Source organism: Macaca fascicularis, chromosome 6 (assembly GCF_037993035.2).
Source record: "Macaca fascicularis isolate 582-1 chromosome 6, T2T-MFA8v1.1".
Lineage (NCBI taxonomy): Eukaryota > Metazoa > Chordata > Mammalia > Primates > Cercopithecidae > Macaca > Macaca fascicularis.
In genome coordinates this window covers 116576718-116592310 of record NC_088380.1, presented here as the reverse complement: position 1 = coordinate 116592310, position 15593 = coordinate 116576718, and positions in this window count along the sequence as shown.

Below are 15593 nucleotides of genomic sequence, written 5' to 3'. Positions count from 1 at the left end.
AGGAACTTTAACAAATTCACAAAGATAAAACAACCCCATCAAAAAGTGAGCAAAGGATATGAACAGACACCTCTCAAAAGAAGACATTTATGTGGCCAACAAACATATGAAGAAAAGTTCATCATCACTGGTCATTAGAGAAATTTATAGATTCGATACTGCTCCCATCAAACTACGACTGGCATTCTTCACTGAATTAAAGGAAAAGCTACTGTAAAATTCATATGAAACTAAAAAGAGCCCATATAGCCAAGACAATCCTGAGCAAAAAGAACAAAGCTGGAGGCATTATGCTACCTGGCTTCAAACTATACTATAAGGCTACAGTGACTAAAATAGCATGATACCGATACCAAAACAGATACATAGACCAATAGAACAGAATAGAGATCTCAGAAATAAGACCACAAATCTACAACCATCTGATCTTTGACAAACCTGACAAAAACAAGCAATGGGGAAAAATTCCCTATTTAATAAATGGTGCTGGGAAAACTGGTTAGCCATATAGAGAAAACTGAAACTAGACACCTTTCATACACCTTATACAAAAATTAACTCGAGATGAATGAAAGACTTAAATGTATAACCTCCAAGTCATAAAAACCCTAGAAGAAAATCCAGACAATACCATTCAGGACATAGGCATGGGCAAAGATTTTATGATGAAATCACCAAAAGCAATTGCAACAAAAGTAAAAATTGACAATTGGGATCTAATTAAACTAAAGAGCTTCTGCACAACAAAAGAAACTATCATCAGAGTGAACAGGTGACCTATAGAATGGGAGAAAATTTTTTCAATCTACCCATCTGACAAAGGTCTAATATCCAGAATTTACAAGGAACTCCAACAAATTTACGAGAAAAAAAACAAACAACCCCATCAAAAAGTGGCAAAGCACATGAGCAGATACTTCTCAAAAGAAGATATTTATGTGGCCAACAACCATATGAAAGAAAGTTTAATATCACTGATCATTAGAGAATTGCAAATCAAAATCACAATGAGTTACCACCTTATGCTAGTCAGAATGGCAATTAAAAAGTCAAGAAGCAACAGATGCTGGCAAAGCTGTGGAGAAATAGAAACAATTTTACAGTTTTTACACTGTTGGTGGGAATGTAAATTAGTTCAACCATTGTGGAAGACAGTGTGGTGATTCCTCAAGGATCTAGAACCAGAAATACCATTGGACTCAGCAATCTCATTATTGGCTACATACCTGAAGGAATACAAATTATTCTATTATAAAGACACATGCATGTATGTTTACTGCAGCCCTATTCACAATAACAAAGACCTGAAATCAACCTAAATGCTCATCAATGATAGGCTGGATAAAGAAAATGTGGTACATATACACCATGGAATACTATGCAGCCATAAAAAAGAATTAGATCATGTCCTTTGCAGGCACATTGATGAAGCTAGAAACCATCATTCTCAGCAAACTGACACTGGGACACAAAACCAAACACTCCATGTTCTCTCTCATAAGTGGGAGCTGAACAATGATAACATATGGACACAGGCAGGGGAACAACACACACTGGAGTCTATTGGGGATGTGGGGGTAGAGAGAGCATCAGGATAAATGCATGTGAGGCTTAATACCTAAGTGATAAGTTGATAGGTGCAGCAAAGCACCATGGCATATGTTTACCTATGTAACAAACCTGCATGTTCTGCACATGTATCCTGGAAATTAAAATAAAATAAAATTTTTGAAAAAGGTATTTAATTTATATTATATTAGTTTTTTATTCTGATCAAAACCATCAACTATTACCAAGTGAAAAGAAATAAGGGTTAAAAATTTTGAAAGAAGCATCCATTTTTAGTAAAGATATGTCTTACTTTAAATTTTTAGTAAAAATATGACTGACTTTTCAATTTTAAAAATTTTCACATTTTTTTTCTAATAAAAAATAAACAGAAGGTGGAGCAAGATGGTGGAATAGAAGGCTTCATCAATCATCACCCCTGCAAGGACACCAGTTTAACAACTATCCATACAAGAAAAGCACCTTCAGAAGAACCAAAAATCAGATGAGCACTCACAGCACCTGGTTTTAACTTTATATCACTGAAAGAAGCACTGAAGAGGCAGAAAAACAGTCTCAAATTGGTGACACCACCCCTCCCCTTGCCCTGGCTGTGACAACATGTTGTGGAGAGTGTTTCTGTGTGCTGCAGAGAGGGAGAGCCAGCAATTTTGAGACATTGAACTTAGTGCTGCTATGCTATAGCAGAAAGAAAAACTAGACCAAACTCAGCTGATATCTGCCCACAGAGGGAGCATCTAAACCAGCCCAAGCCAGAGGGAAGATACTGCCAATACCAGTGGTGGGAACTTGGTTCCCACAAGCCTCACCATTGTGGTGGTCTAAAGTGCTCTGGGGTATTAAATAAATGTGAAAGGCAGTCTAGACCACAGGGAATGCAACTCCAAGGTGAATCTTAATGCTTAAATGGGCCCAGAGCCAGAGGACTAGGGGGCACAGAAACTACTACGATCCAGCTGAGGTGGCTAATGGAGTGGTGGCATCAGTCCTCCTTTATCCCCAGGATGCATAGCTTATGGCTCCAAAAAAGACTCCTTCTTTTCCTTTGAGGAGAGGAAAGAGTGGAGAGATCTTTGTCTTGAATCTTGGATACCAGCTATGCTAGTCCATTCTCACGCAAAGAACTTCCCAAGACTGAGTAATTTGTAAAGGAAAGAGGTTTGTTGACTTACAGTTCTGTAGGGCTGAGGAGGCCTCAGCATACTTACAATCATGGCAGAAGGTGAAGCAAGATGTCCTTTTTCACATGATGGCAGGAAGGAGAAGTGCCAAGCAAAGTGGGGAAAGCCCCTTATAAAACCATAGATCTTGTCAGAACTCACTCACTACTATAAGAACAGCATGGGGGTAACTGTCCTCATGATTAAATTACCTCCCACCATATCCCTCCCATGACATGTAAGGATTATGGGAACTACAATTCAAACTGAGATTTGAGTGGGGACACAGAGCCAAACCATTTCACCAGCTCAGCCACAGCAGTGTAGGACACTGGTCAGAGTTGTGAGCCCCCTTTTCCTAGCCCTAGCTCCCAGAAGACATTTCTAGAACACCTTGAGACAGAAGGAAAGCAGCTTCCTTGAAAGGAAGGACCCAGTCCTGGCAGGCCTCATCACTTGCTAACTGAAGAGGCCTTGGCCTTGAATAAAAGCTGTGATACCCAGGTACTATCTCAAGGGCCTTGGATGAGACTCTGAGATTTTCTGGCTCCAGGTGAGACTCAGCAGATCCCCAGCTGTGGTAGATATGAGGTGAGACTTCTGCTTGAGAAAAGTGGAGGGAAAAGTAAAGGGAATTTTGTCTAGCACCTTAGGTACCAGCCACAGGGGAGGTAGAACACTAAGTGGTGAAAATATCCTTCAAACATGAAGGAGAAAAGAAGACCCTCCCTAACAAACAAAAGCTGAGAGATTTCATCAACGGAAGACCTGTCCCACAAGAAATGCTAAAGGGAGTTTTTCAATCTGATGGACAAGGATGTTAATGAGCAAGAAGAAATCATCTGAAGGTAAATAACTCACTGGTAATAGTAAGCATACAGAGAAACACAGAATGTTATAACACTATACTTGTGGTGTGTAAGCTACTCTTATCTTAAGTAGAACAACTAAACAATGAACCCAACAAAAATGGTAACTACAACAGCATTTCAAGACATAGACAGTACGATGAGATAGAAATAGAAACAACAAAAAGTTAAAAAGAGAAGGGACAAAATTAAGGTGTAGAGTTTTAATTAATTTTAATTTAATTACTTTAATTCTTTTTGCTAGTTTATGCAAACAGTGTTAAGTTGTTATCAGCTTAAAATAATGCATTATAAGATAGTATTTGCAAGCCTCATGGTATCCTCAAACCAAAATCATACATACAACAGATACACAAAAAATAAAAAGCAAGAAACTAAATCATATCTCCAGAGAAAATTAACTTCACTAAAGGAAGACAAAAGGAAAGAAAGAAAAAAGAGAAGACCACAAAACACCCAGAAAACAAAATGGAAAGAATAACTCCTTACTTATCAATAATAACATTGTATATAAATGAACTAAACTCTCCAATTAAAAGACAAACAAGACCCACTGATCCATTGCCTACACATAGACTGAAAATAAAAGATTGGGGAAAAAGCAAAAGTAGCTATATGCATATCAGACAAAATTGATTTCAAGACAAAAATTATAAGAAAACACAAAGAACGTTACTATGTAATGATGAGTCACTTCAGCAAGAGGGTATAACAAGTTTCAATATATATGCACCCAACACTATAGAACACAAATAAATAAAGCAAGCATTATAGGAGCTAAAGAGAGAAATAGACTCCAATACAGTAACAGCAATACAATAACACCACATGTTCAGCATTGGACAGATCTTCCAGATGGAAAATCAACAAAGAAACATTGGACTTAATCTTCGCTATAGACTAAATGGACATAATAAATACTTCAGAACATTTTATCCAATGGCTGCAGAATACACTTTGTCCCAGCACATGAATTATTCTCAAAGATAAGCCACATGTTAGGTCACAAAACAACTTTTAAAATATTAAAAATATTGAAATAATATCAAGAATCTTATCTGGCCATAATGGAATAAAACTAGAAAATCATAATGAGAGGAATTTTTGAACCTATCCAAAGAGGTAGAAATTAAACAATATACTTCTGACAGACCAGCAGGTCAATGAAAAAAATTAAGTAGGAAATTCAAATACTTATTGAAACAAATAATAAAGGAAACGCAACATACCAAAATCTATGGGACAAAGGAAAAGCACAACAGAGACGTTTATACCTACAAGTGCCTGTGTTGAAAAAGAAGAAAAACATCAAATAAAAAGCTTAACAATGAATCTTGAAGAACTAGAAAAGCAAAAGCAAAGCAAACCCAAAATTAGTAGAAGAAATAATAAATATCAGAGCAGTAATAAATTAATCTTAAATGAATAAAACAATACAAAAGATCAATGAAACAAAAAGTTGGGTTCTTTAAAAGAACCAAACAAAATTGACAAACCTTTAGCCAGACTAAGAAAAAAAGAGAAGTCCAGACAAAGAAAATCAAAAATGAAACAGGAGACATTACAACTGATACTGCAGAAATTCAAAAGCTCATTAGTAGCTACTATGAGAAACTATATGCCAATATATTGGAAAACCTAGAAGAAATTGGCAAATTCCTGTATACATACAACCAACCAAGATTGAATCAAGAAGAAATTTAAAACTTAAACAGATTAATAATGAGTAACATAATTGAAGCTGTAATAAAAAGTCTCCCATAAAGAAAAGCCCAGGACCCAGTGGCTTCACTGTTGAATTCTATCGGACATTTAAAGAACTAATGCCAATCCTACTCAAGCTATTCCACAAAATAAAAGAGGAGAGAATACTTCCAAACTCATCTTTTGAGACCAGTACTATCCTAATGCCAAAAGCAGACAAAGATACATCAAAAAAAGAAAACTACAGGTCAATATATCTGATGAATATTGATGCAAAAATCCTCAACAAAATACTAGCAAACTGAATTCAACAATACGTTAAAAAGATCATTCATCCATGGCCAGGCAAGAATCATTCAACATATGCAAATCAATCAATGTGATACATCATATCAAGAGAATGAAGGACTAAAACGATATAATCGTTTCAATTGATGCTGAAAAAGCATTTGATAAAATTAAACATCCGTTCATAATAAAAACCCTCAAAAAACTGTGTATAGAACAAACATACCTCAATATAATAAAGGCCATCTGTGACAGACCCACAGCTAGTCTCATGTGATTGGGAAAAATCTGAATGGCTTTTATTTAAGATCTGGAACATGACTAAGATACCCACTTTCACAACTGTTATTTAACATTGTACTGGAAATCCTAGCTAGAACAATCAGACAAAAAGAAGAAATAAAAGGTATCCAAATCGGAATAGGAGAAGCCAAATTATCCTTGTTTGCAGGTGATATCATCTTATATTTGGTAAAACCTAGAGACTTCACCACAAAGACCTATTAGAACAGATAAACAAATTCAGTAAACTTGCAGGATACAAAATCAACATACAAAACTCAGTAGCATTATTATACGACAGCAGTGAACCATCTGAAAAAGAAATTTAGAAGTAATCCCCGTTAAAATGGCCACACACAAAAAAAAAATACCTAGGAATTAACCAAAGAAGTGAAAGATCTTTACAATGAAAACTGTAAAACACTGATGAAAGAAATTGAAGAGGACACCAAAAAAGTGGAAAGATATTCCATGATCATGGATTGAAAGAATAAAATATTGTTAAAATATTCATACTACTAAAAACAATCTACAGATTCAATGCAATTCCTATTAAAATGCCAATGCCATTTTTCCGAGAAAAAAAAAAAACTATCCTAAAATTTATATGGAATCACAAAATACCCAGAAGAGCCGAAGCTATCCTAAACAAAAGAACAAAACTGGAGGAATTACATTACCTGACTTCAGATTATACTACAGAGCAATAATAATCAAAACAGCATGGTACTGGCATAAAAACAGACATGTCGACCAATGGAACAGAATAGAGAACCCAGAAGCAAATCCACACACCCACACTGAACTCATTTTTAACAAAGATGCCCAGAAAATACATGGGGGAAAAGAGAGTCTCTTCAATAAATGGTGCTGGGAAATGTGGAAATCCATACACAGAAGAACGAAACTAGAGCCCTATCTCTCACCACATACAAAAATCAAATCAAAATGGATAGAAGACTTAAATCTAAGACCTCAAACTATGAAACTTCTATAAGAAAACATTAGGGAAAGTCTCTAGGACATTTGGAAACTTCTTGAGTAATAACTCACAAGCACAGGCAACCAAAGCAAAAATAGGCAAGTGTGATCACACCAGGTTAAAAAGCTCCTGCACTGTAATGGAAACAATAAACAAAGTGAAGAGATCACCCACAGAATGTAAAAAAAAATATTTGCAAACTACATATCTGAAAAGGGCTTAATAACCAGAATATATGAGGAGCTCAAACAACTTTATTTTTTTTTTAATCTAATAATCGGATTTCAAAATGGGAAAAAGATTAGAATACACATTTCTCAAAAGAAGATATCCAAATGGGAAACAGGCACATGAAAATGTGCTCAATATCATTGATCATCCAAGAAATGCAAATCAAAACTACAATGGCATATCCTCTCACCCCAGTTAAAATGGCTTTTATCCAAAAGTCAGGCAATAACATATGCTGGTAAGGATGTAGAGAAAAGGGAATTCTCATACACTGTTGTTTGGAATGTAAATTAGTACAACCATCATGGAAAACACTTTGGAAGTTTCTCAAAAAACTAAAAATAGAGATACCATATGATCCAGCAATTTCACTGCTGAGTATATACCAAAAATAAAGCAAATCAATATATCTAAGAGGTCATTTGCACTCCCATGTTTGTTGCAGCATTATTGACAATAGTCAAGATTTGGAAGCAACTGAAGTGTTCATTAACAGATGAATAGATAAAGGAAATGTGGTACTTACACACAATAGAGTACTATTCAGTCATAAAAAATGAGATCCAGTCATTTGCAACAACATGGACTGGATAGAAGGTCATTATGTTAAGTGAAATAAGCCAGGCACAGAAAGATAAGCTTTGTATGTTCTCATTTATTTGTGGTATCTAAAAATAAAAACAATTGAATTCATGGACGTAGAGAGTAAAAAGATGATTATCATAAGCTGGCAAAGATAGCAGGGGATTGGGGAGGTAGGTGGGGATGGTTAATGGATTTTTTAAAAGTTAGAAAAATAAATAAGACCTAGTATATTGATAGCACAACAGGGTGACTATGGTTAATAATCATTATTTAACATTACATTTTAGATTAACCAAAATAGTATAAATGTATTGTTTGTAATACAAAAGATAAATGCTTGAGGGGATAGATAACCCGTTTTTCATAATGTGACAATTACGCTTGCATACATGTATTGAAACATCTTATGTAATAGATAAATATGTACCCAAAAAAATTAAACAAGATTTTTAAAATCAATGACCAATTTTTGTCACAAAATTGCATCCATACCCATGTCAAGGTGTAGTAGGCTAAAGGCGAGAAAATGGGTCACAATGTGAGCTGATGGGTGTGTTAATTTGTTCTACTATAGTAACCTTTTTAATATGTATGTATTTCATAATGTTATGTACTTTCGACATATAAAAGAAAATTTATTTATTTTTTTTTAGGAAACCCATAGAATATTGTGGTAAATATTTTGACCTGTTTTTCTAAGTCCCACAACGTTTTATTATTACAATGCAATTTTATCAAAATAAAATTTTGGATACCCTAATAATAAAAACATATGTTGGTTTTGTCTATCTCTTTACAGAGATCTTTGGCATATGTAAGTTATCTTATGACATAGAGCAACTCCATGAGCTAGTGTATTATTGTTCCCATTTTATAGATGGGAACAATTATAAAATGTTTATACTCAGGGGTAGATTTTCCCCACTCCAAATAGTTAATATATAACAAATCTTATATTTAAACACAAGCCTGACTCTTAGGACTCTTAGTTATTTGCTTTTTCTTAAACACTCATGGAGATACTTTTAAAGAATCAACATTATCAGTGTATTATTCAGCAAATGCATTAAAAAGTACTCCATAAGAAATTGTCCTAAAACAGGGTTTCTCAGACTTAACAGGATTGACATTCATGTCGGATAATTATTTATTGTGGGGCCTGTCCTGCAGCATTCCAGGTTTCTACCTACTAGATGCCAGTAGAATTCCTATAAGAAACAGAATATTAGGTGCCTAAATATATCCACATCCTAACTCACAGAATCTACAAATATGTTACCTTACATGGCAAAATGGGTTTTGAAGATGTTATTCTGTTAAGGATCTTGAGATGGAGAAATTATTCTGAATTATCCAGGTAGACCAATGTAATCACAAAAGTCCTTACAAGAGAGAAGAAAAATGGCCAAAGTCAAAGAGAAGAGATGTGACAATGAAAAGAAAAATGGGAGTAATACAGTTTGATGATAGAGGAAGGGGCTGCAAGCCAAGGAAATGTAGACTGCCTCTAGAAGCTGAAAAATTCAAGGAAACCGATTCTCCCCTAGAGCCTCCAGAAGGAATGCAGCTCTACCAACACACTGACATTAGCCTCTAAAATTCATCTCAGACATCTAACCTCTATCATTGTAAGAGAGTAAGTTTGAGTTGCTTTAAGCCACTATGTTTGTGATAATTTGTTCACAGAAGCAATAAGAAACTAACACACCTCTGCCCAGCTGCAATAACCAAAAATATCTCCAGACACTGCCAAATGTTCCCTGGCAGTGAGGACGGGACAAAATCTACCCCTCATCCTTTGTTGAGAACCATTACCCTAAAACAAGAATTCTGTTTATTCTCACAGTCACAGGTCTGCAGAATGAATGTACTTCCACTGATATAGCTGGGTTTAGCTTACAAGCTCTATTTGAGGCTGATGGTTGGCTAAACTTTAGTCCAGGTTGAGAATTCAGCTCATGTCTACTCGACACGTGTTTTGTTTTGGGGCCTGAGCTAAAGATACAGGGACTAAAGATACAAGAGTACAAGAACACGTACTTCTCATGGAGGACCACTGGGGTGCAAGGAGCAAGCCAAACTATACAAGCACATTTAAAACTTCTAGCATAATATCCACTCACATTCCAGAGACCAACACCATTCATATGACTAAATCAATCCCAGGCAGAGAAGTATCCTCTGCTCAAGGAGTCAGGATTCAATCAAAGAAACAACCACTAGAAGATGTATATAATTAATATATTACTATACGGTTATGCATCGCTTAGCAATGGGGATATGTTCTGAGATATGTGTCATTAGGTGATTTTATCATTGTGCAAACAGAGTGAACTTACACAAACCTATATGGTATAGTCTACTACACACTAAGCTATAGGGTATAGCCTATTGCTCCTAGGATACAAACATGTCCAGCAGTTACTGGACTAAATACTGTAGGCAATTGTAACACAATGGTATTTGTCTATCTAAATATAGAGAAGGTACAGTAAATATGTGAAATTATAATCTTATGGGACTACCATCACATATGTGTTCACTTTTTGATTGAAATGTTATGCTGCATGACGGATTAGAAGCCACATTGGTCTTTACAGCTTCTAAGACGTTAACTTTTATAATGGGGGTGTCTTTTAGGGGAGTTTTGTGTCCTTTGTCATAGAGATGAACATGTACCTAGCCAAGAGGTTGGAGAAGCAAACACAAAATGCCCAACAGGAGCTGTAAGGGCAGTGTGCTAGTCTTCTGCCCCACACCAACTGGGTGAGCTAACAGATAAGCACATGAATGCAGCGCCCCAAGCCCTAGGCTCATGTCCTCATGCAATGGAATATGGCCTCTCCACTGCTGCCTGCCAAATCTTGCACAAAACATCTCTTGTGGTCCACACCATCTCTAAACTACACACAAAGAGGGTTCTGGGAAATGTAGTTCTATTTTAGCTAAACTGAGACAAAAAATCTACTTTGACATCTATATACGCTTACCATCCAAATACAACTTTTAACTTACTTTCTCTTCCAAACAAAAATGATTGCAAAATCATGTCTCCTTGTAACTAATGGAACTATAGCTCATACAGCCAAAAGCAGACTTTTTCCCCATAAAAGAATATAAAATTCCTTTTTGTCTTTAGGTAATGTTTATTCCTCTTTTAGCTGAGTCACATATCTGCTTTGATACTCTGAAACTTAAATACTGAAAAATCCAGTTTAACAACTGTGGTAGGTAGACTAGTACCTCCCACACACACACCCTTAATGTGTTCACATCTTAATCCCCAGAGCACGTGAATGTTGTTTTATGACAAAAGAGACTTTGCAAGTGTAATTAAATAGAAGATCTTGAAATAAGGAGGCTATCCAGCATTATCTGCATGTGTTCAATGTAATCGCAAGAGTCCCTGTGAGAGGGATACAGGAGGAGACAGAGGCAGAGAAGGAGGTGATGGGATGCTGGAGCAGAGATTGGAGTGATGGGCTCCGAAGATGAAGGAAATGGCCACAAACATAGGAGTAGGTGACCACCAAAAGCTGGAGAAAGCAAAGAAATAGATTCTCTCCTCAGAGCCTCCAGATGGAACCTGTCCTGCCAACACCTTGATTTTAGCCCACTGAGACTGATTTTGGACTTCTGATCTCCAAAACTACATGAGAATAAATTTGGGTTTAGTTACTAAATTTATGGTGATTTGTTACAGCAGCAATAGGACACATACAACTAATATTAATATATGTTGTATGGTAAGAAAACTGGAAAGGAGAGAAAAATTACGATATATATATAACAATATTATAATAACACAGCAATCTACATGATATTATAGCCATGTATCTGCAACTAATTGTGTGGTCATACTATGTATTTATAATTACCTTCCTCTACCTATTCTATATTTCTTGGTCTCAGCAAGCACCTTTCTCTTGTGAGGGGCCTGAACATTCATTTCTAAAAGGTCTACGCCATTAGAAGTCCTGCCTATATTGGCCTATTTAGTTATCTACTGACTTAAACCATGGGACATGGAAATACTTAGAGGTGTCCCAGGTAAACCTGCCACGTCCCAGATATACTTCTCCTTACTCCATAGAGGAGTAGCAACAAAATTTCCTCTACCTGGTCGGGATCACATATCCGAACCAGTACAAGAACTTTATCTTTGCTTGTAGATTTATTGACATAAAGAACTCAAAGTGTCCAGGTGAGATTTTCAACTTCCAGTTTATGGAACCATTGCTGTGTCTCCTGCCAGAAGCAGTTCTTCATTGTTAACTAAAACTTCTAGACCAGCAAATCCTAGGGATGGAGAGATGGAAAATGAAAATTTTCACTAGTGGAATATTAGGGCTAATAGAGGAGCCACTCTTATTTCCAGCCCTTGGTCCCCAGATCCATGAATATGGCTATTGACGAAACAGCACAGAAGTCTAACTGATTTAGAGCATATACAGCATCCTGGAGGACATTTCTCCAGACCCTCAAGATACTGTCAACCAGTTTATGCTTAACTGAGTCTTCAAAAAATGGTTCCACAGTTCCGTCGGGCCAGCTGCTTCAGGGTTATTAGGTACATGATCAGACTAGTGAATTTCACTAACATGAGCCCATTGGCACCCTTCATTTATTGTAAAATGAGTTCCCTTGTCAGAAGCAAAATTTGGTAGAATACCATGTGTGGGGAATAATACATCCTGAGATAACTCTCAATGAATGACACCCTTATATAATCTCTCCATAAGTGTGTGTGACATGTGACTTGATTCTAACCAATAGAATATGGCAAAGGTAAAAGGACGTCACTTTCATGATCATATTTTATTATAGAAGTTTCCATCTTAACAGGCTGGAGGGAGAGATTCTCCTGCTGGCCTTGCAAAAGTAAGCAGCCATATTTGGAACTGCCTATGGAGAGGACCACATGGCCAGGAACTGCAGGTGGCTTCTAGGGTCTGAAGGTGGTCTCCAGAAAACAGCCAATAAAAAGCTGTATGAGGTTGGAAGCCAATTCTTCCCTATCCAAACCTCTAGAACACAAGCTAACAACACTGTGATTGCAACCTTGTTGAAATAGCATGTAAATAATGCACACACTTTTGACCCACAGAAATTGTGAGATAATAACTGTGTGTTGTTTTAAGTTGATAACTAGGTGGTAATTTGTTATGCATCACTGAAGATTTATACAGCATGACAGTGAATAGAACATGCCTTAAGGCTACGAATGGTGGTTTTGGTAGGGAAAGCAAATGCCTGCATCAGTCTAATCACATCTCCCATTAGCATAGAAGCTCCCTGAGGGTGGTGACTATATCTTTAATATTCTCCACAGTGCCTAGTGCAACTTATGCTTCCTAATATGTGTTCAAAAATCATTTTTTATTGTTAGACTACTTCGAGAATTAATTCACATCATTGCAGAAAACTGACATTCATCTGCAGTGTGAAAATCACGATGCCAATCACAAATATTTGTATTCCTACTAAAAGTGTACATTAAATGGAAAAAGGCTTCCTCACTCCCACCCTCATCCCTTTCTTCTTTTTGAAACACATCTTTCCGTTTTGCATTAGAACCAAGACTACATATTTAGTTTTCTGATACTATTAACGCCTAAGGCATTGTAATAGAAACTACACTAGTCCTGGAAAGAACTTAAAAGGATAAAGCAAACAGCTCTTATTTCTAAATAAGACTGTAATTAAGTCTGCCTAGAAAAGTGAGTACATACATTCTCTTAAGAATCTGCTTTAGGAAAAACTGGTAGGACGGAAAGGTAGAAAAGGAAAACTCAATCTTTGGTCCCTGGTTGACTGCCTCCCACGCCAACAGTTTCTGTCCTTGCAGTGATCATTTCTGTGGTGCCTTTTGGCATTCTGTAGGAGAATGTAAATGTCTTGTGCTGATATTTCTGGTTCTTTTCCTCCAAATTTAGAAACAATGGAATTCTCTTTGTATTATTTAAAATAGTTCTCTGGACTACCACATTTGTCTTCTAATTGGTATCAACTATTATGTAGCAACAATTTTTCATTTGGGATAAAGTCACCTCATAGAATAGCCATTTAGGTAAAACAAAAATATTAGAGAATGTAAGGACTCTAAGGCTTTAGAAGGCCTTCTAATTCATTCCTCTGACTTGCAATATGAACACACAATCCATCACTGGAGAGACTTCCATGTTTCAAGATTTTAGAAAAAAAAATCCAATCTCCCTAATTTCTCACTTCACTGGGCTATGTACTATAAATCACTATGAACTTTTTCTGGAGGGAGGTGATGGTGATGGTGTGGTTTAGTTTGGTTCAGTTAATTTTTTTTTGTTGTTCCTTTACAATCAAGTTAAAATTATTACCTAATTATCCTTCAGCATTTATTTTTTAACTTACTTCCTTGATACTTGCTCAGAAACTATACTTGTCTATTCTTTAATTATTTGGTTAGTGACTTTTGATTGGTCTCTATATTGTTGTCAATCCTCTTGGGTACTATCAGAATAGTGTAGATGACTCTAGTAAATAAATATATAAGTGTGGGTGAATTTATCACTGCACTTTTCTCATTCTCAGTAATTTCAGCTTCACACTTCTATTCCTTGTATACAACCATAAACATGTATACACCACAAACTTGTGGAACTCTAGTCAAGTTTCAAACTAGATTCAAACATTATTACCATAAATGATGTAATTTTTCCCTCTTTTGTGTTCCTATTGCTCTTTATACTTATCCCTATTAGATTAGAAATGTTTTCTTCTTTAGACACATATGTATTTCTTATACATATTAAAATATAAACAGTCAAGAATAGGAACTAGAATATCCATCTAGAGTAAATTCTCAACAAATGTGGAAAAGCAAAGGAAAAGAGGAAGAAGGGAAATTAGTTAAGAATTGGAGGAGGCCACAAAGATTATAAAGTTCAACCGTATTTTACAAATGAGGAAAGTAAAACAATAAGAAATTAAGTGAGCCAAAGCCTTATAACTATTGAGAGGCTGTTTTGGACATTCATGAATTTGGGGGAGGCAGTCACTAGTTTGCTAAGAGTTCTCTGACTTTTGACCCTTGACCATCCAGGACTTTTGTTTGAACTCTTAGAGGAAGAAAAGCTGTTCTATCAGCCAGCCTTGAGCCTGGAAGGACATGACCTTTTGGCAGCCACCAGTGGAGCCTGAGAATAGCAAAGCTGAGAGGTGAATAGAGGCTGAGTGCATTGTGGCTTCTTATACCCCCAGATCAGGATAATCTGTAGAATAAATATGTTTACTTTTTTTTTTAAAGCTTGACTTCAGTTTTCTGACATAGTCCTAACTAAAAATCATTCAGCGTTTGAACTAAGCATAGGTCTTGTAACTCTCAACCTGTATTCTTTTCATCTTGGTACTGCCTGTCTCTTCTTTGCTGATAGTGCTTTCCTTTTCCTTTATCAGTTTAAAAACAAACCTCCTCTACCTATTTTACCCAGAAATAGGAAGTTTCCATGTTTTAATGACAACCTTGGTATCTTTGCACGGCCCTGCATCTGATGAATGGAAGGATTACCTCACCATCTCTACATGATTACATTCTGATTTATCTACCCCCCAAACATACGTGCTACTTAAAAAATAAAAGTACAAAGATCTACTATTCCCAGAGCCTTCAGTCTCATTCCAAATGTGTTCCAGTTTCTATTTATTCAGAGTTTTGAAAACCAGAACCCTAGGGAATCCTGAGGTCTGGTGCATACATATGTATGACCTTATCAATGCATAGTCAGAAATTCTGCGCATTCAGAAAGCCCTAAGTCAGAGGTGGTTCCTAGACCACGGTAGTATTGATTTCTTCAGGCTGTTCAGGTGACTTTTGTGACCTTACCATTGTAGCAGAAAGGGTTATATTTGCTCAATAACTGATCCGGTGGCTGTGTGGAAACACAA